Source organism: Hyla sarda, unplaced genomic scaffold (genome assembly GCF_029499605.1).
Source record: "Hyla sarda isolate aHylSar1 unplaced genomic scaffold, aHylSar1.hap1 scaffold_358, whole genome shotgun sequence".
NCBI classification, from domain to species: Eukaryota; Metazoa; Chordata; class Amphibia; order Anura; family Hylidae; genus Hyla; species Hyla sarda.
Genome location: NW_026610350.1, coordinates 3,343 through 23,871, shown reverse-complemented (window position 1 = coordinate 23,871; position 20,529 = coordinate 3,343). Strand labels below are relative to the sequence as shown.

Below are 20,529 nucleotides of genomic sequence, written 5' to 3'. Positions count from 1 at the left end.
AGTAGGAATCTTTCTTTTTAACCCTGTAAGGGGGTGGTGCACTGTACCCGAAGATACTGCCATATCGGGTCAATGCATAGGGCGACGGAAGCAAGCTTCGAAATCGGCCCCCGTTCTCAAAAATCCATTTAATATATGGTCCCCAGATAGGGGACGTATCAGATATTAAACTGATAAGAACAGATACTACACTTGATCTTAGCCAAAAGGCCGAGAAGCGATAACCGTGAAAGGGGCGGGCCCAACAAGGTCCCCTTCATGGGCACTATCACTGCTTGCTGTCAGGGAGGCTGCCAGACAATTTTCCATGCACACTCTGGGCTGGGGGGCAGTCAACCACCAGTACACACAGCAGAACCTAAACCCATACCATTATTGCTAAGCAGCAAGACAGGGGCCCATTGCACTCCCACGGGGCCTTTTTAAATGCAATCCATAACCCGGATTTGCCAGGAACCCTTCTTACTCCTCCTACTTGCATGTGACACTGGGCTTAGGATCTGCATAGGAAACACACACACAAGCACACACCTACCTTTGTTGCCTGCAGATGCCTCCTTGGCTGTCCCCAAACGGTATCAAACCAACACCCACGGGAAGCTGTAAGCATAGAGGACATGCCTGCACCCCATTGGACTTACCTGTGTGGGTTAAATCCGGGTTATTTGACAACCTATGGCGGTGATGGTTCTGCTCAGGCAGAGCAGTGCTGATGCTCCTCATAAAGCTGTCGCTGCTGTGAAGGTTCTAGGTGACATCACAAATCCCTTTGGTTACATACACAACAAAGCTGGGTTGTTGTTGTTTACACTCTGCAAGGCCTGTGGAAGTGAGTGACATCATAGCACTGTAGTTCTGAGGGTTCAAGATGGATGCAACAATCTCCTGTTGCTTCTATGAAGGCCGTAATAGACGACATCACCAAACAGCTCCATAGTCACATACACAGCAAAGGAGAGATGTTGTTTACACCTAGTGATGTCAGTGGTATTGAGTGACATCACAGCACAGTGCTAAGGCTCCTGGGCCTGGACACAGCAGCGGCTGCAATATCTCAACGGAGAATACGTTTATATCTATGTGTGTGTGTGCGCATATATATATATATATATATATATATATATATATATATATTTCTCCGCCGAAATCACTTTTAAACCCATTTCCACCTTTTTTTCCCTTCTCTTCCTCTTACTTTTTTTTCACGTTTTTTTACGTTTTTCTCCTTTTCGCCTCTTTTCTGGGCGTATTCTTCTTCTTTTTCTTCTTTTTTTTCGTCTAATGCATACCCCATCAGTGCAGCAATGCTTATTCAATACCGCCAGCAGATGGAGACACTGGGGGATAATTTTCTAAGGATTTATACTGATTTTTCCTGTCTGAATTTGTCGCACAGAAAGTTGCAGGCCAAATATGTGTGACATTTCTGCGACTTTAGCTTCTAGAGCATTTTTACAACATTATACATAGGTGCTGAATACATAAAAAGCGACTGTTCAGCGACAGACAAGTCGCATCGGCTGAAAGTAGGCCAGAATGTCAGTCCATGTTGGAGCAGGTTTAGATACAGTCTAAAGCATAGATCTCAAAGTCTGTGCACAGAATTTAGCAAGGGCCTCGCACCTTCTGATGCATCAGGTAGGTGCACAATAGCATAGCCTAACCCTCTGTACTTTGGTCTATATTGATGCGGGACATAGACAGCCAGCTGATGACCAATCCATTAGTGCAATGGATGGCTGGAAGCATTTGTCTTTGCCTTTGCAATACCACAGAAGCAATGCATGGTCAATGTACAGCAATGACACACCTGTGTGAACAGCCAGGAGACCCCCCCCCCCCCATGTTATGTTACATAGTTACATAGTTAGTACGGTCGAAAAAAGACATATGTCCATCACGTTCAACCAGGGAATTAAGGGGTAGGGGTGTGGCGCGATATTGGGGAAGGGATGAGATTTTATATTTCTTCATAAGCATTAATCTTATTTTGTCAATTAGGAACATTCAGCACCCACCCGCTATCAAGGCAGCTGCCTATCATGTCATGCCCTACCTGCACAGGTGTGCTGGCTACTCAAATGATCCAATTAAGGAGGCCATTTAGTCAGCAGCAGCAGAAGTCCTGTGCCTGGACGCTCCAACAGGGGCCAGACACAAGCAGAAGCAGAAGCAGCAGAAGCAGCAGCAGCACCACCTTTTGTTTTTTGGCTGCAGCAGCAGCAAGGCCCACAGGGCTGGCTAGCTGGCTAGCCAGCAAGCAGGTAGCAATGAAAGTAGGAATCTTTCTTTTTAACCCTGTAAGGGGGTGGTGCACTGTACCCGAAGATACTGCCATATCGGGTCAATGCATAGGGCGACGGAAGCAAGCTTCGAAATCGGCCCCCGTTCTCAAAAATCCATTTAATATATGGTCCCCAGATAGGGGACGTATCAGATATTAAACTGATAAGAACAGATACTACACTTGATCTTAGCCAAAAGGCCGAGAAGCGATAACCGTGAAAGGGGCGGGCCCAACAAGGTCCCCTTCATGGGCACTATCACTGCTTGCTGTCAGGGAGGCTGCCAGACAATTTTCCATGCACACTCTGGGCTGGGGGGCAGTCAACCACCAGTACACACAGCAGAACCTAAACCCATACCATTATTGCTAAGCAGCAAGACAGGGGCCCATTGCACTCCCACGGGGCCTTTTTAAATGCAATCCATAACCCGGATTTGCCAGGAACCCTTCTTACTCCTCCTACTTGCATGTGACACTGGGCTTAGGATCTGCATAGGAAACACACACACAAGCACACACCTACCTTTGTTGCCTGCAGATGCCTCCTTGGCTGTCCCCAAACGGTATCAAACCAACACCCACGGGAAGCGGAAGCTGTAAGCATAGAGGACATGCCTGCACCCCATTGGACTTACCTGTGTGGGTTAAATCCGGGTTATTTGACAACCTATGGCGGTGATGGTTCTGCTCAGGCAGAGCAGTGCTGATGCTCCTCATAAAGCTGTCGCTGCTGTGAAGGTTCTAGGTGACATCACAAATCCCTTTGGTTACATACACAACAAAGCTGGGTTGTTGTTGTTTACACTCTGCAAGGCCTGTGGAAGTGAGTGACATCATAGCACTGTAGTTCTGAGGGTTCAAGATGGATGCAACAATCTCCTGTTGCTTCTATGAAGGCCGTAATAGACGACATCACCAAACAGCTCCATAGTCACATACACAGCAAAGGAGAGATGTTGTTTACACCTAGTGATGTCAGTGGTATTGAGTGACATCACAGCACAGTGCTAAGGCTCCTGGGCCTGGACACAGCAGCGGCTGCAATATCTCAACGGAGAATACGTTTATATCTATGTGTGTGTGTGCGCATATATATATATATATATATATATATATATATATATATATATATTTCTCCGCCGAAATCACTTTTAAACCCATTTCCACCTTTTTTTCCCTTCTCTTCCTCTTACTTTTTTTTCACGTTTTTTTACGTTTTTCTCCTTTTCGCCTCTTTTCTGGGCGTATTATTCTTCTTTTTCTTCTTTTTTTTCGTCTAATGCATACCCCATCAGTGCAGCAATGCTTATTCAATACCGCCAGCAGATGGAGACACTGGGGGATAATTTTCTAAGGATTTATACTGATTTTTCCTGTCTGAATTTGTCGCACAGAAAGTTGCAGGCCAAATATGTGTGACATTTCTGCGACTTTAGCTTCTAGAGCATTTTTACAACATTATACATAGGTGCTGAATACATAAAAAGCGACTGTTCAGCGACAGACAAGTCGCATCGGCTGAAAGTAGGCCAGAATGTCAGTCCATGTTGGAGCAGGTTTAGATACAGTCTAAAGCATAGATCTCAAAGTCTGTGCACAGAATTTAGCAAGGGCCTCGCACCTTCTGATGCATCAGGTAGGTGCACAATAGCATAGCCTAACCCTCTGTACTTTGGTCTATATTGATGCGGGACATAGACAGCCAGCTGATGACCAATCCATTAGTGCAATGGATGGCTGGAAGCATTTGTCTTTGCCTTTGCAATACCACAGAAGCAATGCATGGTCAATGTACAGCAATGACACACCTGTGTGAACAGCCAGGAGACCCCCCCCCCCCCCCCCCATGTTATGTTACATAGTTACATAGTTAGTACGGTCGAAAAAAGACATATGTCCATCACGTTCAACCAGGGAATTAAGGGGTAGGGGTGTGGCGCGATATTGGGGAAGGGATGAGATTTTATATTTCTTCATAAGCATTAATCTTATTTTGTCAATTAGGAACATTCAGCACCCACCCGCTATCAAGGCAGCTGCCTATCATGTCATGCCCTACCTGCACAGGTGTGCTGGCTACTCAAATGATCCAATTAAGGAGGCCATTTAGTCAGCAGCAGCAGAAGTCCTGTGCCTGGACGCTCCAACAGGGGCCAGACACAAGCAGAAGCAGCAGAAGCAGCAGCAGCACCACCTTTTGTTTTTTGGCTGCAGCAGCAGCAAGGCCCACAGGGCTGGCTAGCTGGCTAGCCAGCAAGCAGGTAGCAATGAAAGTAGGAATCTTTCTTTTTAACCCTGTAAGGGGGTGGTGCACTGTACCCGAAGATACTGCCATATCGGGTCAATGCATAGGGCGACGGAAGCAAGCTTCGAAATCGGCCCCCGTTCTCAAAAATCCATTTAATATATGGTCCCCAGATAGGGGACGTATCAGATATTAAACTGATAAGAACAGATACTACACTTGATCTTAGCCAAAAGGCCGAGAAGCGATAACCGTGAAAGGGGCGGGCCCAACAAGGTCCCCTTCATGGGCACTATCACTGCTTGCTGTCAGGGAGGCTGCCAGACAATTTTCCATGCACACTCTGGGCTGGGGGGCAGTCAACCACCAGTACACACAGCAGAACCTAAACCCATACCATTATTGCTAAGCAGCAAGACAGGGGCCCATTGCACTCCCACGGGGCCTTTTTAAATGCAATCCATAACCCGGATTTGCCAGGAACCCTTCTTACTCCTCCTACTTGCATGTGACACTGGGCTTAGGATCTGCATAGGAAACACACACACAAGCACACACCTACCTTTGTTGCCTGCAGATGCCTCCTTGGCTGTCCCCAAACGGTATCAAACCAACACCCACGGGAAGCTGTAAGCATAGAGGACATGCCTGCACCCCATTGGACTTACCTGTGTGGGTTAAATCCGGGTTATTTGACAACCTATGGCGGTGATGGTTCTGCTCAGGCAGAGCAGTGCTGATGCTCCTCATAAAGCTGTCGCTGCTGTGAAGGTTCTAGGTGACATCACAAATCCCTTTGGTTACATACACAACAAAGCTGGGTTGTTGTTGTTTACACTCTGCAAGGCCTGTGGAAGTGAGTGACATCATAGCACTGTAGTTCTGAGGGTTCAAGATGGATGCAACAATCTCCTGTTGCTTCTATGAAGGCCGTAATAGACGACATCACCAAACAGCTCCATAGTCACATACACAGCAAAGGAGAGATGTTGTTTACACCTAGTGATGTCAGTGGTATTGAGTGACATCACAGCACAGTGCTAAGGCTCCTGGGCCTGGACACAGCAGCGGCTGCAATATCTCAACGGAGAATACGTTTATATCTATGTGTGTGTGTGCGCATATATATATATATATATATATATATATATATATATATATATTTCTCCACCGAAATCACTTTTAAACCCATTTCCACCTTTTTTTCCCTTCTCTTCCTCTTACTTTTTTTTCACGTTTTTTTACGTTTTTCTCCTTTTCGCCTCTTTTCTGGGCGTATTATTCTTCTTTTTCTTCTTTTTTTTCGTCTAATGCATACCCCATCAGTGCAGCAATGCTTATTCAATACCGCCAGCAGATGGAGACACTGGGGGATAATTTTCTAAGGATTTATACTGATTTTTCCTGTCTGAATTTGTCGCACAGAAAGTTGCAGGCCAAATATGTGTGACATTTCTGCGACTTTAGCTTCTAGAGCATTTTTACAACATTATACATAGGTGCTGAATACATAAAAAGCGACTGTTCAGCGACAGACAAGTCGCATCGGCTGAAAGTAGGCCAGAATGTCAGTCCATGTTGGAGCAGGTTTAGATACAGTCTAAAGCATAGATCTCAAAGTCTGTGCACAGAATTTAGCAAGGGCCTCGCACCTTCTGATGCATCAGGTAGGTGCACAATAGCATAGCCTAACCCTCTGTACTTTGGTCTATATTGATGCGGGACATAGACAGCCAGCTGATGACCAATCCATTAGTGCAATGGATGGCTGGAAGCATTTGTCTTTGCCTTTGCAATACCACAGAAGCAATGCATGGTCAATGTACAGCAATGACACACCTGTGTGAACAGCCAGGAGACCCCCCCCCCCCCCCCCATGTTATGTTACATAGTTACATAGTTAGTACGGTCGAAAAAAGACATATGTCCATCACGTTCAACCAGGGAATTAAGGGGTAGGGGTGTGGCGCGATATTGGGGAAGGGATGAGATTTTATATTTCTTCATAAGCATTAATCTTATTTTGTCAATTAGGAACATTCAGCACCCACCCGCTATCAAGGCAGCTGCCTATCATGTCATGCCCTACCTGCACAGGTGTGCTGGCTACTCAAATGATCCAATTAAGGAGGCCATTTAGTCAGCAGCAGCAGAAGTCCTGTGCCTGGACGCTCCAACAGGGGCCAGACACAAGCAGAAGCAGAAGCAGCAGAAGCAGCAGCAGCACCACCTTTTGTTTTTTGGCTGCAGCAGCAGCAAGGCCCACAGGGCTGGCTAGCTGGCTAGCCAGCAAGCAGGTAGCAATGAAAGTAGGAATCTTTCTTTTTAACCCTGTAAGGGGGTGGTGCACTGTACCCGAAGATACTGCCATATCGGGTCAATGCATAGGGCGACGGAAGCAAGCTTCGAAATCGGCCCCCGTTCTCAAAAATCCATTTAATATATGGTCCCCAGATAGGGGACGTATCAGATATTAAACTGATAAGAACAGATACTACACTTGATCTTAGCCAAAAGGCCGAGAAGCGATAACCGTGAAAGGGGCGGGCCCAACAAGGTCCCCTTCATGGGCACTATCACTGCTTGCTGTCAGGGAGGCTGCCAGACAATTTTCCATGCACACTCTGGGCTGGGGGGCAGTCAACCACCAGTACACACAGCAGAACCTAAACCCATACCATTATTGCTAAGCAGCAAGACAGGGGCCCATTGCACTCCCACGGGGCCTTTTTAAATGCAATCCATAACCCGGATTTGCCAGGAACCCTTCTTACTCCTCCTACTTGCATGTGACACTGGGCTTAGGATCTGCATAGGAAACACACACACAAGCACACACCTACCTTTGTTGCCTGCAGATGCCTCCTTGGCTGTCCCCAAACGGTATCAAACCAACACCCACGGGAAGCTGTAAGCATAGAGGACATGCCTGCACCCCATTGGACTTACCTGTGTGGGTTAAATCCGGGTTATTTGACAACCTATGGCGGTGATGGTTCTGCTCAGGCAGAGCAGTGCTGATGCTCCTCATAAAGCTGTCGCTGCTGTGAAGGTTCTAGGTGACATCACAAATCCCTTTGGTTACATACACAACAAAGCTGGGTTGTTGTTGTTTACACTCTGCAAGGCCTGTGGAAGTGAGTGACATCATAGCACTGTAGTTCTGAGGGTTCAAGATGGATGCAACAATCTCCTGTTGCTTCTATGAAGGCCGTAATAGACGACATCACCAAACAGCTCCATAGTCACATACACAGCAAAGGAGAGATGTTGTTTACACCTAGTGATGTCAGTGGTATTGAGTGACATCACAGCACAGTGCTAAGGCTCCTGGGCCTGGACACAGCAGCGGCTGCAATATCTCAACGGAGAATACGTTTATATCTATGTGTGTGTGTGCGCATATATATATATATATATATATATATATATATATATATATATATATTTCTCCGCCGAAATCACTTTTAAACCCATTTCCACCTTTTTTTCCCTTCTCTTCCTCTTACTTTTTTTTCACGTTTTTTTACGTTTTTCTCCTTTTCGCCTCTTTTCTGGGCGTATTATTCTTCTTTTTCTTCTTTTTTTTCGTCTAATGCATACCCCATCAGTGCAGCAATGCTTATTCAATACCGCCAGCAGATGGAGACACTGGGGGATAATTTTCTAAGGATTTATACTGATTTTTCCTGTCTGAATTTGTCGCACAGAAAGTTGCAGGCCAAATATGTGTGACATTTCTGCGACTTTAGCTTCTAGAGCATTTTTACAACATTATACATAGGTGCTGAATACATAAAAAGCGACTGTTCAGCGACAGACAAGTCGCATCGGCTGAAAGTAGGCCAGAATGTCAGTCCATGTTGGAGCAGGTTTAGATACAGTCTAAAGCATAGATCTCAAAGTCTGTGCACAGAATTTAGCAAGGGCCTCGCACCTTCTGATGCATCAGGTAGGTGCACAATAGCATAGCCTAACCCTCTGTACTTTGGTCTATATTGATGCGGGACATAGACAGCCAGCTGATGACCAATCCATTAGTGCAATGGATGGCTGGAAGCATTTGTCTTTGCCACAGAAGCAATGCATGGTCAATGTACAGCAATGACACACCTGTGTGAACAGCCAGGAGACCCCCCCCCCCCCCCCATGTTATGTTACATAGTTACATAGTTAGTACGGTCGAAAAAAGACATATGTCCATCACGTTCAACCAGGGAATTAAGGGGTAGGGGTGTGGCGCGATATTGGGGAAGGGATGAGATTTTATATTTCTTCATAAGCATTAATCTTATTTTGTCAATTAGGAACATTCAGCACCCACCCGCTATCAAGGCAGCTGCCTATCATGTCATGCCCTACCTGCACAGGTGTGCTGGCTACTCAAATGATCCAATTAAGGAGGCCATTTAGTCAGCAGCAGCAGAAGTCCTGTGCCTGGACGCTCCAACAGGGGCCAGACACAAGCAGAAGCAGCAGAAGCAGCAGCAGCACCACCTTTTGTTTTTTGGCTGCAGCAGCAGCAAGGCCCACAGGGCTGGCTAGCTGGCTAGCCAGCAAGCAGGTAGCAATGAAAGTAGGAATCTTTCTTTTTAACCCTGTAAGGGGGTGGTGCACTGTACCCGAAGATACTGCCATATCGGGTCAATGCATAGGGCGACGGAAGCAAGCTTCGAAATCGGCCCCCGTTCTCAAAAATCCATTTAATATATGGTCCCCAGATAGGGGACGTATCAGATATTAAACTGATAAGAACAGATACTACACTTGATCTTAGCCAAAAGGCCGAGAAGCGATAACCGTGAAAGGGGCGGGCCCAACAAGGTCCCCTTCATGGGCACTATCACTGCTTGCTGTCAGGGAGGCTGCCAGACAATTTTCCATGCACACTCTGGGCTGGGGGGCAGTCAACCACCAGTACACACAGCAGAACCTAAACCCATACCATTATTGCTAAGCAGCAAGACAGGGGCCCATTGCACTCCCACGGGGCCTTTTTAAATGCAATCCATAACCCGGATTTGCCAGGAACCCTTCTTACTCCTCCTACTTGCATGTGACACTGGGCTTAGGATCTGCATAGGAAACACACACACAAGCACACACCTACCTTTGTTGCCTGCAGATGCCTCCTTGGCTGTCCCCAAACGGTATCAAACCAACACCCACGGGAAGCTGTAAGCATAGAGGACATGCCTGCACCCCATTGGACTTACCTGTGTGGGTTAAATCCGGGTTATTTGACAACCTATGGCGGTGATGGTTCTGCTCAGGCAGAGCAGTGCTGATGCTCCTCATAAAGCTGTCGCTGCTGTGAAGGTTCTAGGTGACATCACAAATCCCTTTGGTTACATACACAACAAAGCTGGGTTGTTGTTGTTTACACTCTGCAAGGCCTGTGGAAGTGAGTGACATCATAGCACTGTAGTTCTGAGGGTTCAAGATGGATGCAACAATCTCCTGTTGCTTCTATGAAGGCCGTAATAGACGACATCACCAAACAGCTCCATAGTCACATACACAGCAAAGGAGAGATGTTGTTTACACCTAGTGATGTCAGTGGTATTGAGTGACATCACAGCACAGTGCTAAGGCTCCTGGGCCTGGACACAGCAGCGGCTGCAATATCTCAACGGAGAATACGTTTATATCTATGTGTGTGTGTGCGCATATATATATATATATATATATATATATATATATATATTTCTCCGCCGAAATCACTTTTAAACCCATTTCCACCTTTTTTTCCCTTCTCTTCCTCTTACTTTTTTTTCACGTTTTTTTACGTTTTTCTCCTTTTCGCCTCTTTTCTGGGCGTATTATTCTTCTTTTTCTTCTTTTTTTTCGTCTAATGCATACCCCATCAGTGCAGCAATGCTTATTCAATACCGCCAGCAGATGGAGACACTGGGGGATAATTTTCTAAGGATTTATACTGATTTTTCCTGTCTGAATTTGTCGCACAGAAAGTTGCAGGCCAAATATGTGTGACATTTCTGCGACTTTAGCTTCTAGAGCATTTTTACAACATTATACATAGGTGCTGAATACATAAAAAGCGACTGTTCAGCGACAGACAAGTCGCATCGGCTGAAAGTAGGCCAGAATGTCAGTCCATGTTGGAGCAGGTTTAGATACAGTCTAAAGCATAGATCTCAAAGTCTGTGCACAGAATTTAGCAAGGGCCTCGCACCTTCTGATGCATCAGGTAGGTGCACAATAGCATAGCCTAACCCTCTGTACTTTGGTCTATATTGATGCGGGACATAGACAGCCAGCTGATGACCAATCCATTAGTGCAATGGATGGCTGGAAGCATTTGTCTTTGCCTTTGCAATACCACAGAAGCAATGCATGGTCAATGTACAGCAATGACACACCTGTGTGAACAGCCAGGAGACCCCCCCCCCCCCCCCCCCATGTTATGTTACATAGTTACATAGTTAGTACGGTCGAAAAAAGACATATGTCCATCACGTTCAACCAGGGAATTAAGGGGTAGGGGTGTGGCGCGATATTGGGGAAGGGATGAGATTTTATATTTCTTCATAAGCATTAATCTTATTTTGTCAATTAGGAACATTCAGCACCCACCCGCTATCAAGGCAGCTGCCTATCATGTCATGCCCTACCTGCACAGGTGTGCTGGCTACTCAAATGATCCAATTAAGGAGGCCATTTAGTCAGCAGCAGCAGAAGTCCTGTGCCTGGACGCTCCAACAGGGGCCAGACACAAGCAGAAGCAGCAGAAGCAGCAGCAGCACCACCTTTTGTTTTTTGGCTGCAGCAGCAGCAAGGCCCACAGGGCTGGCTAGCTGGCTAGCCAGCAAGCAGGTAGCAATGAAAGTAGGAATCTTTCTTTTTAACCCTGTAAGGGGGTGGTGCACTGTACCCGAAGATACTGCCATATCGGGTCAATGCATAGGGCGACGGAAGCAAGCTTCGAAATCGGCCCCCGTTCTCAAAAATCCATTTAATATATGGTCCCCAGATAGGGGACGTATCAGATATTAAACTGATAAGAACAGATACTACACTTGATCTTAGCCAAAAGGCCGAGAAGCGATAACCGTGAAAGGGGCGGGCCCAACAAGGTCCCCTTCATGGGCACTATCACTGCTTGCTGTCAGGGAGGCTGCCAGACAATTTTCCATGCACACTCTGGGCTGGGGGGCAGTCAACCACCAGTACACACAGCAGAACCTAAACCCATACCATTATTGCTAAGCAGCAAGACAGGGGCCCATTGCACTCCCACGGGGCCTTTTTAAATGCAATCCATAACCCGGATTTGCCAGGAACCCTTCTTACTCCTCCTACTTGCATGTGACACTGGGCTTAGGATCTGCATAGGAAACACACACACAAGCACACACCTACCTTTGTTGCCTGCAGATGCCTCCTTGGCTGTCCCCAAACGGTATCAAACCAACACCCACGGGAAGCTGTAAGCATAGAGGACATGCCTGCACCCCATTGGACTTACCTGTGTGGGTTAAATCCGGGTTATTTGACAACCTATGGCGGTGATGGTTCTGCTCAGGCAGAGCAGTGCTGATGCTCCTCATAAAGCTGTCGCTGCTGTGAAGGTTCTAGGTGACATCACAAATCCCTTTGGTTACATACACAACAAAGCTGGGTTGTTGTTGTTTACACTCTGCAAGGCCTGTGGAAGTGAGTGACATCATAGCACTGTAGTTCTGAGGGTTCAAGATGGATGCAACAATCTCCTGTTGCTTCTATGAAGGCCGTAATAGACGACATCACCAAACAGCTCCATAGTCACATACACAGCAAAGGAGAGATGTTGTTTACACCTAGTGATGTCAGTGGTATTGAGTGACATCACAGCACAGTGCTAAGGCTCCTGGGCCTGGACACAGCAGCGGCTGCAATATCTCAACGGAGAATACGTTTATATCTATGTGTGTGTGTGCGCATATATATATATATATATATATATATATATATATATATATATATATATATTCTCCGCCGAAATCACTTTTAAACCCATTTCCACCTTTTTTTCCCTTCTCTTCCTCTTACTTTTTTTTCACGTTTTTTTACGTTTTTCTCCTTTTCGCCTCTTTTCTGGGCGTATTATTCTTCTTTTTCTTCTTTTTTTTCGTCTAATGCATACCCCATCAGTGCAGCAATGCTTATTCAATACCGCCAGCAGATGGAGACACTGGGGGATAATTTTCTAAGGATTTATACTGATTTTTCCTGTCTGAATTTGTCGCACAGAAAGTTGCAGGCCAAATATGTGTGACATTTCTGCGACTTTAGCTTCTAGAGCATTTTTACAACATTATACATAGGTGCTGAATACATAAAAAGCGACTGTTCAGCGACAGACAAGTCGCATCGGCTGAAAGTAGGCCAGAATGTCAGTCCATGTTGGAGCAGGTTTAGATACAGTCTAAAGCATAGATCTCAAAGTCTGTGCACAGAATTTAGCAAGGGCCTCGCACCTTCTGATGCATCAGGTAGGTGCACAATAGCATAGCCTAACCCTCTGTACTTTGGTCTATATTGATGCGGGACATAGACAGCCAGCTGATGACCAATCCATTAGTGCAATGGATGGCTGGAAGCATTTGTCTTTGCCTTTGCAATACCACAGAAGCAATGCATGGTCAATGTACAGCAATGACACACCTGTGTGAACAGCCAGGAGACCCCCCCCCCCCCCCATGTTATGTTACATAGTTACATAGTTAGTACGGTCGAAAAAAGACATATGTCCATCACGTTCAACCAGGGAATTAAGGGGTAGGGGTGTGGCGCGATATTGGGGAAGGGATGAGATTTTATATTTCTTCATAAGCATTAATCTTATTTTGTCAATTAGGAACATTCAGCACCCACCCGCTATCAAGGCAGCTGCCTATCATGTCATGCCCTACCTGCACAGGTGTGCTGGCTACTCAAATGATCCAATTAAGGAGGCCATTTAGTCAGCAGCAGCAGAAGTCCTGTGCCTGGACGCTCCAACAGGGGCCAGACACAAGCAGAAGCAGAAGCAGCAGAAGCAGCAGCAGCACCACCTTTTGTTTTTTGGCTGCAGCAGCAGCAAGGCCCACAGGGCTGGCTAGCTGGCTAGCCAGCAAGCAGGTAGCAATGAAAGTAGGAATCTTTCTTTTTAACCCTGTAAGGGGGTGGTGCACTGTACCCGAAGATACTGCCATATCGGGTCAATGCATAGGGCGACGGAAGCAAGCTTCGAAATCGGCCCCCGTTCTCAAAAATCCATTTAATATATGGTCCCCAGATAGGGGACGTATCAGATATTAAACTGATAAGAACAGATACTACACTTGATCTTAGCCAAAAGGCCGAGAAGCGATAACCGTGAAAGGGGCGGGCCCAACAAGGTCCCCTTCATGGGCACTATCACTGCTTGCTGTCAGGGAGGCTGCCAGACAATTTTCCATGCACACTCTGGGCTGGGGGGCAGTCAACCACCAGTACACACAGCAGAACCTAAACCCATACCATTATTGCTAAGCAGCAAGACAGGGGCCCATTGCACTCCCACGGGGCCTTTTTAAATGCAATCCATAACCCGGATTTGCCAGGAACCCTTCTTACTCCTCCTACTTGCATGTGACACTGGGCTTAGGATCTGCATAGGAAACACACACACAAGCACACACCTACCTTTGTTGCCTGCAGATGCCTCCTTGGCTGTCCCCAAACGGTATCAAACCAACACCCACGGGAAGCTGTAAGCATAGAGGACATGCCTGCACCCCATTGGACTTACCTGTGTGGGTTAAATCCGGGTTATTTGACAACCTATGGCGGTGATGGTTCTGCTCAGGCAGAGCAGTGCTGATGCTCCTCATAAAGCTGTCGCTGCTGTGAAGGTTCTAGGTGACATCACAAATCCCTTTGGTTACATACACAACAAAGCTGGGTTGTTGTTGTTTACACTCTGCAAGGCCTGTGGAAGTGAGTGACATCATAGCACTGTAGTTCTGAGGGTTCAAGATGGATGCAACAATCTCCTGTTGCTTCTATGAAGGCCGTAATAGACGACATCACCAAACAGCTCCATAGTCACATACACAGCAAAGGAGAGATGTTGTTTACACCTAGTGATGTCAGTGGTATTGAGTGACATCACAGCACAGTGCTAAGGCTCCTGGGCCTGGACACAGCAGCGGCTGCAATATCTCAACGGAGAATACGTTTATATCTATGTGTGTGTGTGCGCATATATATATATATATATATATATATATATATATATATATATTTCTCCGCCGAAATCACTTTTAAACCCATTTCCACCTTTTTTTCCCTTCTCTTCCTCTTACTTTTTTTTCATGTTTTTTTACGTTTTTCTCCTTTTCGCCTCTTTTCTGGGCGTATTATTCTTCTTTTTCTTCTTTTTTTTCGTCTAATGCATACCCCATCAGTGCAGCAATGCTTATTCAATACCGCCAGCAGATGGAGACACTGGGGGATAATTTTCTAAGGATTTATACTGATTTTTCCTGTCTGAATTTGTCGCACAGAAAGTTGCAGGCCAAATATGTGTGACATTTCTGCGACTTTAGCTTCTAGAGCATTTTTACAACATTATACATAGGTGCTGAATACATAAAAAGCGACTGTTCAGCGACAGACAAGTCGCATCGGCTGAAAGTAGGCCAGAATGTCAGTCCATGTTGGAGCAGGTTTAGATACAGTCTAAAGCATAGATCTCAAAGTCTGTGCACAGAATTTAGCAAGGGCCTCGCACCTTCTGATGCATCAGGTAGGTGCACAATAGCATAGCCTAACCCTCTGTACTTTGGTCTATATTGATGCGGGACATAGACAGCCAGCTGATGACCAATCCATTAGTGCAATGGATGGCTGGAAGCATTTGTCTTTGCCTTTGCAATACCACAGAAGCAATGCATGGTCAATGTACAGCAATGACACACCTGTGTGAACAGCCAGGAGACCCCCCCCCCCCGCCCCATGTTATGTTACATAGTTACATAGTTAGTACGGTCGAAAAAAGACATATGTCCATCACGTTCAACCAGGGAATTAAGGGGTAGGGGTGTGGCGCGATATTGGGGAAGGGATGAGATTTTATATTTCTTCATAAGCATTAATCTTATTTTGTCAATTAGGAACATTCAGCACCCACCCGCTATCAAGGCAGCTGCCTATCATGTCATGCCCTACCTGCACAGGTGTGCTGGCTACTCAAATGATCCAATTAAGGAGGCCATTTAGTCAGCAGCAGCAGAAGTCCTGTGCCTGGACGCTCCAACAGGGGCCAGACACAAGCAGAAGCAGCAGAAGCAGCAGCAGCACCACCTTTTGTTTTTTGGCTGCAGCAGCAGCAAGGCCCACAGGGCTGGCTAGCTGGCTAGCCAGCAAGCAGGTAGCAATGAAAGTAGGAATCTTTCTTTTTAACCCTGTAAGGGGGTGGTGCACTGTACCCGAAGATACTGCCATATCGGGTCAATGCATAGGGCGACGGAAGCAAGCTTCGAAATCGGCCCCCGTTCTCAAAAATCCATTTAATATATGGTCCCCAGATAGGGGACGTATCAGATATTAAACTGATAAGAACAGATACTACACTTGATCTTAGCCAAAAGGCCGAGAAGCGATAACCGTGAAAGGGGCGGGCCCAACAAGGTCCCCTTCATGGGCACTATCACTGCTTGCTGTCAGGGAGGCTGCCAGACAATTTTCCATGCACACTCTGGGCTGGGGGGCAGTCAACCACCAGTACACACAGCAGAACCTAAACCCATACCATTATTGCTAAGCAGCAAGACAGGGGCCCATTGCACTCCCACGGGGCCTTTTTAAATGCAATCCATAACCCGGATTTGCCAGGAACCCTTCTTACTCCTCCTACTTGCATGTGACACTGGGCTTAGGATCTGCATAGGAAACACACACACAAGCACACACCTACCTTTGTTGCCTGCAGATGCCTCCTTGGCTGTCCCCAAACGGTATCAAACCAACACCCACGGGAAGCTGTAAGCATAGAGGACATGCCTGCACCCCATTGGACTTACCTGTGTGGGTTAAATCCGGGTTATTTGACAACCTATGGCGGTGATGGTTCTGCTCAGGCAGAGCAGTGCTGATGCTCCTCATAAAGCTGTCGCTGCTGTGAAGGTTCTAGGTGACATCACAAATCCCTTTGGTTACATACACAACAAAGCTGGGTTGTTGTTGTTTACACTCTGCAAGGCCTGTGGAAGTGAGTGACATCATAGCACTGTAGTTCTGAGGGTTCAAGATGGATGCAACAATCTCCTGTTGCTTCTATGAAGGCCGTAATAGACGACATCACCAAACAGCTCCATAGTCACATACACAGCAAAGGAGAGATGTTGTTTACACCTAGTGATGTCAGTGGTATTGAGTGACATCACAGCACAGTGCTAAGGCTCCTGGGCCTGGACACAGCAGCGGCTGCAATATCTCAACGGAGAATACGTTTATATCTATGTGTGTGTGTGCGCATATATATATATATATATATATATATATATATATATATATATATATATATATTTCTCCGCCGAAATCACTTTTAAACCCATTTCCACCTTTTTTTCCCTTCTCTTCCTCTTACTTTTTTTTCACGTTTTTTTACGTTTTTCTCCTTTTCGCCTCTTTTCTGGGCGTATTATTCTTCTTTTTCTTCTTTTTTTTCGTCTAATGCATACCCCATCAGTGCAGCAATGCTTATTCAATACCGCCAGCAGATGGAGACACTGGGGGATAATTTTCTAAGGATTTATACTGATTTTTCCTGTCTGAATTTGTCGCACAGAAAGTTGCAGGCCAAATATGTGTGACATTTCTGCGACTTTAGCTTCTAGAGCATTTTTACAACATTATACATAGGTGCTGAATACATAAAAAGCGACTGTTCAGCGACAGACAAGTCGCATCGGCTGAAAGTAGGCCAGAATGTCAGTCCATGTTGGAGCAGGTTTAGATACAGTCTAAAGCATAGATCTCAAAGTCTGTGCACAGAATTTAGCAAGGGCCTCGCACCTTCTGATGCATCAGGTAGGTGCACAATAGCATAGCCTAACCCTCTGTACTTTGGTCTATATTGATGCGGGACATAGACAGCCAGCTGATGACCAATCCATTAGTGCAATGGATGGCTGGAAGCATTTGTCTTTGCCTTTGCAATACCACAGAAGCAATGCATGGTCAATGTACAGCAATGACACACCTGTGTGAACAGCCAGGAGACCCCCCCCCCCCCCCCCCCCCATGTTATGTTACATAGTTACATAGTTAGTACGGTCGAAAAAAGACATATGTCCATCACGTTCAACCAGGGAATTAAGGGGTAGGGGTGTGGCGCGATATTGGGGAAGGGATGAGATTTTATATTTCTTCATAAGCATTAATCTTATTTTGTCAATTAGGAACATTCAGCACCCACCCGCTATCAAGGCAGCTGCCTATCATGTCATGCCCTACCTGCACAGGTGTGCTGGCTACTCAAATGATCCAATTAAGGAGGCCATTTAGTCAGCAGCAGCAGAAGTCCTGTGCCTGGACGCTCCAACAGGGGCCAGACACAAGCAGAAGCAGCAGAAGCAGCAGCAGCACCACCTTTTGTTTTTTGGCTGCAGCAGCAGCAAGGCCCACAGGGCTGGCTAGCTGGCTAGCCAGCAAGCAGGTAGCAATGAAAGTAGGAATCTTTCTTTTTAACCCTGTAAGGGGGTGGTGCACTGTACCCGAAGATACTGCCATATCGGGTCAATGCATAGGGCGACGGAAGCAAGCTTCGAAATCGGCCCCCGTTCTCAAAAATCCATTTAATATATGGTCCCCAGATAGGGGACGTATCAGATATTAAACTGATAAGAACAGATTTTTTGATTGAAAGAGCTTTATTTACCGTTCAGTCATTACAAGTCGTACAATAAATTACAGTCACACAAAGCATGATAGTACAATACACAGCAAAGGTTCCCTAAGCTATACATCGCACACCATGCTACTCTAACATTCAGCTCAATCCTGCAATATAAAGGCACAAGAGATCAAACAAAAACCAAATAATACAATCTGTGATCGGGGTAGGGGTGTGGGCGACTATGTGGGGGTAGGGAGGGGGCGGATCACAGGGCCAAACTGTTGGGCTGTATCTTCAGGGAGACATGGGAGAAGGAGAGGGGTCTTCACTCCTCTTCTTCCTCATCAACGGCCGAGCTGTCCAAGATGGAATAGTCTCTAAGCAGGTTCTTGATGAACCTGCGGCAGTCCCGGACGGACATGTTTTCCCTGTTGATCACGAGGCGGTTCCTGGCAAGCCACACTGCGTCCTTAAAACAGTTCATAAGGCGCCAGGCCTCCTGGATGGCCTCCACGTCGTGGGTCCCAGGGAACAGGCCGTAAAGCACCGAATGGTACGATAGGCAGCTCCTGGGCACTGAGTCTCTGAGTTCCTGTTCTAGGGCGTCCAACAGACCCTGTGCAAAGGGGCACTGCCAAAACACGTGGAAAGATGTTTCCTCCACGTAGGGGCAACGGGGGCAGTACCGGGTCTTGCACAGGTTGCGGGCATGCATGAATGACCTGAGAGAGAGACCTCCCATGACGGCCATCCACGACAAGTCCTTGTGTCCATTGGTAAGCCGCTTTGAGGCCACATTGTTCCAAACTGTCTCTGCAGTGGCTGCGGGGAGTCCCGGAACCAGCTCGGTCGAGTCCTTAGCTCGGATGAGCTTGTGGATTGTCTTTGGCTTCCATAGGTCTGGTTTCAGTCCTTCCAGCTGGTGCTCCCTCACAAACCGGACAACATCCCCATAGAACCAGGGAGTGTTCCAGTTGTAAGGGATGGAGCTGTCCCACTTGTCCCAGCCCAGCTGTCTCCAGAGGGGCATGAGAAGCAAGCGAGACATGGACCTGCCCGCTGAGCCAGTCTTTTCTACAAGAGTCCGCTGCACCGTGACGCATGCAAAGGAGGCCCTCAGCAGAGCGGGGATGTCGGGTATTCCCTTCCCACCCTTGCGGGGTTCCTTGTACATCACGGTCCTCTTGACTCTGTCCATTTTGCCCCAGACGAAGCCAAACACTGTCCGGGTGATGGCCTTGCAAACGGTGGTATGGGGAGGCCAGGCCTGTGCGGTATATTGGAGCACAGGCAAAACTTCACTCCGCAGGACAAGTGCCTTGCCTTCCATCGTGAGCTTTCTGGAGCTCCACAGTCCGATCTTCGAGTTTATCCTTCCTAGTCGGTCTTGCCAAGACTTAAGGGCCGCTCCTTCCTTCCCGAACCAGACTCCAAGAATTTGAATGAAGTCCGGCTTAATAGTAAAGGGGAAGGGGGCGGAAGAAGCCAGGTGCCATTCCCCGAAGAGCATGGCCTCCGACTTCCCGCAGTTGACTTTTGCCCCCGAAGCTCTGCCGAAGTCCTCGCAGGTCTGGACGAGTGCAGTCACCGAACGCTGGTCAGCGCAGAAGACGGTCACGTCGTCCATGTAGAGCGAGCACTTGACCTCGTGGCGATCTGGTCCTGGTGCGGTGATCCCTCTGATCTCTCCATTCTGCCGGATAGTCTCAGCGAAGAGCTCTATAACACAAACAAAAAGGAGAGGTGAAAGAGGGCAGCCTTGTCTAACCCCTGAAAGAATAGGAAAGGGGTCAGTCTTCCAGCCGTTCACCAACACCGTGCTGTAAATGTCAAAATACATAACGTTAACAAAAGAGCAAAACATCTTCCCCAGACCCAGCCTGCGCAAAACCCTGTCCATGAATGCGTGGGAGACACGGTCGAACGCCTTCTCCTGATCTAAGCTGACCAGGGCGGCGCGGCCCCCGCGGTCCTGGATGTAATGGACCGTGTCTCTCACAAGGGCAAGGCTGTCGGCAATCCTGCGGCCAGGAATGCTGCAGGTCTGGTCCGGATGGACGATCTGCCCCATGACAGGTTTCAGCCTGTTGGCCAGCACCTTGGCGAGGATCTTGTAGTCCACGTTCAGGA

At 47.1% G+C, this 20,529-nt stretch overlaps 8 non-coding genes and 1 pseudogene across 8 annotated transcripts; all 9 read right to left on the bottom strand.

The window, feature by feature from the left end:
• Positions 1-31: 31 nt before the first annotated feature.
• LOC130331826 (U2 spliceosomal RNA) lies at positions 32-222 on the bottom strand. Its single transcript, XR_008874633.1, has one exon. It is a non-coding gene; the product is annotated as a U2 spliceosomal RNA (small nuclear RNA).
• Positions 223-2,306: 2,084 nt separating this feature from the next.
• Positions 2,307-2,497, bottom strand: LOC130331814 (U2 spliceosomal RNA). The gene has a single exon (XR_008874622.1). It is a non-coding gene; the product is annotated as a U2 spliceosomal RNA (small nuclear RNA).
• Positions 2,498-4,590: 2,093 nt separating this feature from the next.
• Positions 4,591-4,781, bottom strand: LOC130331802 (U2 spliceosomal RNA). The gene has a single exon (XR_008874611.1). It is a non-coding gene; the product is annotated as a U2 spliceosomal RNA (small nuclear RNA).
• Positions 4,782-6,871: 2,090 nt separating this feature from the next.
• Positions 6,872-7,062, bottom strand: LOC130331789 (U2 spliceosomal RNA). The gene has a single exon (XR_008874600.1). It is a non-coding gene; the product is annotated as a U2 spliceosomal RNA (small nuclear RNA).
• A 2,076-nt stretch (positions 7,063-9,138) lies between these two features.
• Positions 9,139-9,329, bottom strand: LOC130331900 (U2 spliceosomal RNA). The gene has a single exon (XR_008874693.1). It is a non-coding gene; the product is annotated as a U2 spliceosomal RNA (small nuclear RNA).
• A 2,082-nt stretch (positions 9,330-11,411) lies between these two features.
• LOC130331888 (U2 spliceosomal RNA) lies at positions 11,412-11,602 on the bottom strand. Its single transcript, XR_008874682.1, has one exon. It is a non-coding gene; the product is annotated as a U2 spliceosomal RNA (small nuclear RNA).
• A 2,095-nt stretch (positions 11,603-13,697) lies between these two features.
• Positions 13,698-13,888, bottom strand: LOC130331876 (U2 spliceosomal RNA). Its single transcript, XR_008874671.1, has one exon. It is a non-coding gene; the product is annotated as a U2 spliceosomal RNA (small nuclear RNA).
• Positions 13,889-15,972: 2,084 nt separating this feature from the next.
• Positions 15,973-16,163, bottom strand: LOC130331864 (U2 spliceosomal RNA). The gene has a single exon (XR_008874660.1). It is a non-coding gene; the product is annotated as a U2 spliceosomal RNA (small nuclear RNA).
• A 2,098-nt stretch (positions 16,164-18,261) lies between these two features.
• Positions 18,262-18,435, bottom strand: LOC130331844 (U2 spliceosomal RNA; annotated as a pseudogene).
• Between the last annotated feature and the right edge of the window lie 2,094 nt (positions 18,436-20,529).